Source organism: Frankliniella occidentalis, unplaced genomic scaffold (genome assembly GCF_000697945.3).
Source record: "Frankliniella occidentalis isolate FOCC.00 unplaced genomic scaffold, Focc_3.1 Scaffold70, whole genome shotgun sequence".
Taxonomy (NCBI): domain Eukaryota; kingdom Metazoa; phylum Arthropoda; class Insecta; order Thysanoptera; family Thripidae; genus Frankliniella; species Frankliniella occidentalis.
In genome coordinates, this window is record NW_026267200.1 from 184,222 (window position 1) to 187,679 (window position 3,458).

Sequence of the window (3,458 nt, forward strand, 5' to 3'; positions counted from 1 at the left end):
AGACCCACGAGAGGAAGCAACCCCAGAGGCAGGAGGACCACCATGCCACAGCACAGCAATCTGGCAGTCAGCAGTTCGGCGCCCCGGGTGCCTGTTAGCCTATCCGACGGAAAAAAAGTGATCGAGGTTCGGGCGCTAAAAGATAGAGGACATTAAATGATGATTTTCTGACCTTGTCCGAGGTCCGTGCGACAACGTTTAGGGGTCGCGCCACTCGATTTACCGAACGCCCCCGAGAGCGCGGGAAAAAGACCCACTTCTTGTTAGGCTCGCTGCGCGTGCTGCGCGCGACGGGAGGCGTCGCCGATGGTTCGAGGTGTGACCTTGGGGGTTCTACTTTACATCCCGCAAGTGCAATTCGTTACCACCGGCACCCCGCGGACGCTAGGGGCCCAAATGTCTCGTTCCGCGCCACTCGCGCTCAGCGGCCGAAATTCGCAAAAGTGGCGATTTTTTCTTCGCAGACTGGAAGGGCACCTTGTACCCTTTCGATTGCAACTGCCCCTGTCAAAATGCGCAACCGGGAACACGGTTCAATCGAGGGAACTGTACGCGGAGCCGCGCGGCTGCCGCTCGGCAGCCGCTTGAGCGGCGCGCGCGGCCCGACTCGGGCGGGGAACAGTGCAGTGGTGGGGGGAGCACCAGTGGAGGAGAAGTGGCGGAGGAGAGGCGTGGCGCGGCGTGGCGCCTAGCGCGCGCATTTCAAGCAAAGACTAGGTGTACTCTGGGCAGGGGAAGGGAGAGCGACAGCAGACGACAAGTGACGGAGAGCAGACAGCGCCAGCCAGCAGCCGGGCGAACTGTTTGCGGTTCATACGGAAGTAGCGCTCGAGAGAGACGGAGCTATAGGCGGGCGCTGCCTCTCACTCTCACTCGTGACACTATTCGGATGCAACCTTCGGCAGGGTCAGGGCAAGCCGAGGGCGAGGGTTACTTTTCCCCACAACACGTTGCCCTCAAAGCGTGACGTAATGCGAGTTTTCTTTTATCATTTGCATAATTGCAATGAATCCAAAGAGGGGGCTGCAAGGAAGACTGCCATTGCACTTGTGTGTCACTGGCACTCACGCAGTAAATCTACTGTTACGTGGCAAAACATATCAAAAAAAATATTAGACCTGTATAAGCGGTGGACTTCCCTCCGCGGTAGCTCTAAGAAGAAACATTTTGAGGAGTATTTGTCCAAGTTCGACGGCGAACTTTCTGATTTGTTGGATGTGGCGTCGTCTGACTCTACTGTGGCCACTAGAGGCGCAAGGCGAAAGGCGGAGACTACTGCTGCTCGTGTCTCTCGCGTTCGTCCTAAACGACAGCGAAAGGCTTCGAGTCAAAGAGTCGCATCCAGCGATAAAGGGGAAGGTAAGCAAGCGCTGTCCTAAAACAAGTACGAGACCATTTAATACTGAAAGGTGCGTGACAAGCATAACAGAAAAGGGTACGATATCAGTATCACATCATCATTATTGTTTAATCTGTAATGACAATTATACTACAAATAGGCGTCACGTTTTTCTGTTCTGCCCGTTTGTCACGCACACTTCTGTATGAGTAGATTTTCTTTGTCACGCGCTTTGAAGTATTATAATATCACTCATTTCATTTGCGGAAACTTGCATTCATACATTAGGCGATGGATCCAGAGGGGTGTCTAGACCATTCTACGCCTAATTTAGGCTGTTTGTAACTAAAGTTGCCTACCTAGTAGGCGGTTGGCTTTGTAGATAGGGGAAGTCCCACTACCTAGCACCCTCTGGGGCCGCGCCTCATGTTTTCTTTTACACCGAGAACGCTGTCATTCGTCTGTCGGTCATCCGTACCTCAGCCTGAACGGAAAGGGCAAATGGGAAATACGCAGGGCAGAACAATAACCACGGTGGTGCGTTATCGATCATTCTGGTTCTGGTTTGAGCTGCATATTGTTTCTCCTTTCCCCTCATCCGTCTGGTTTTCGTTCGCAATGCAGTATTTGTTCGCGCTCACCACAAGGTAAACTTTGTCAACGAACGGTTTTAGGTGCGTTAATCTACCACAAGGGCAGAGCATATTTTAAGAGTACTTTGTTTTACAGAATCTGACTCCGGAGATGATGATTGTGACACAGATTATACTCCCGATGTTGAGGAGGCCGCCCGCCATGCCGGTGTAGGTACTCTTTTAATTACCGCACTCTGTGACGACAATCATACTGCCCTGATGATAAATTTGGACAGGGGTAAAATCAGCTCGCGAAATGCTTTTCGCACTGTGTGCACTCTGGCCCAAAGCTTAAACATAGATGTAAAGACTCTACGTCTCAGTAAATCGTCAATCGCGGACAAGAGAGTTGCAGTGCGTGCCGCGGAGGCTTCAAAGATCCGCCAGTGTTTTCTACCGTCTGGGCCTGTCACGGTACACATGGACGGAAAGAAAATGCTCCCTCTGTCCGGGAAAGGGAAGCTAATTGAGCTCCAACCCGTTTTGGTGACAGGTAACAACTGTGTAGAACAATTACGTTCAAATACACCGCACATGTTGCATTACGTTTTCGCGACTCGTAACTCGTTTGTTAACTATTCTACTTACAGGGAAAGACTTCAGCCAACTACTGGCCTCCAACACTATTCAGCATGGGACAGGAAAAGGTATTGCAGAGGAAGTCTTACTGCAGATAGATAAGTATGGGTTAAATGACAAGGTGCGATGCGTTTCGTGTGACACCACCCTTTCCAACACCGGCTGGAAAAACGGTGCCATAAAATTCATTGAGGACGGCCTCGAACGCCAACTTATCTGGCATGTCGGCACCACGTGCTCGAAATTATACCAAAGCATTTGTTTAATGACACTGTCGAAAAGTCAACCAACCCTGAACTGGGGAAACTGTGCTCTGAATTCCAAACCGGCTGGAGCACAATGAACACAAATGCTTTTTGGCCTGCAACGCTGGACCTGGACCCTCTGCCAAAGAAGGTTTTGACGCCTCAGGTCATTGCAAAAATTTCAGTATTTGTGCGGAAGACACTTGAGGTAAACGACTTTTCGAACCCCATTGACCGTACTGTACGTTAAATAGCTAATCATGATTTATTTTCAACAGAAAAAACAAATTAGGGGTGACTATGAATACCTTCTGGAACTCGTCCTGATTTTTATTGGGGAAATGCCGCCTAAAGGAGTGCACTTTAGGCCCCCTATTGCCCTATCATCGGCACGATTCATGGGAAGGATGTTTTCTCTCGGGGGTTAGTACGATTGCCTTTAAATGTAACCGTAAAGACCTGCATGTGTATTAAAATAATTTATTCCGCTTTCTCGCAGGAGCATTCCCAGTAGAGAAAAATATTGTTGTGTAGCGTGTTCGCAGCAGAGTAAGGCGTTAGGAAGGAAAGGCAGAAGTGGCAGATGAACACTCAGGTTTATTAATCTTTCTAAACACAAGTCAGTAAGTAGGGACTTCGCGATACGGTACGGATCGGGAC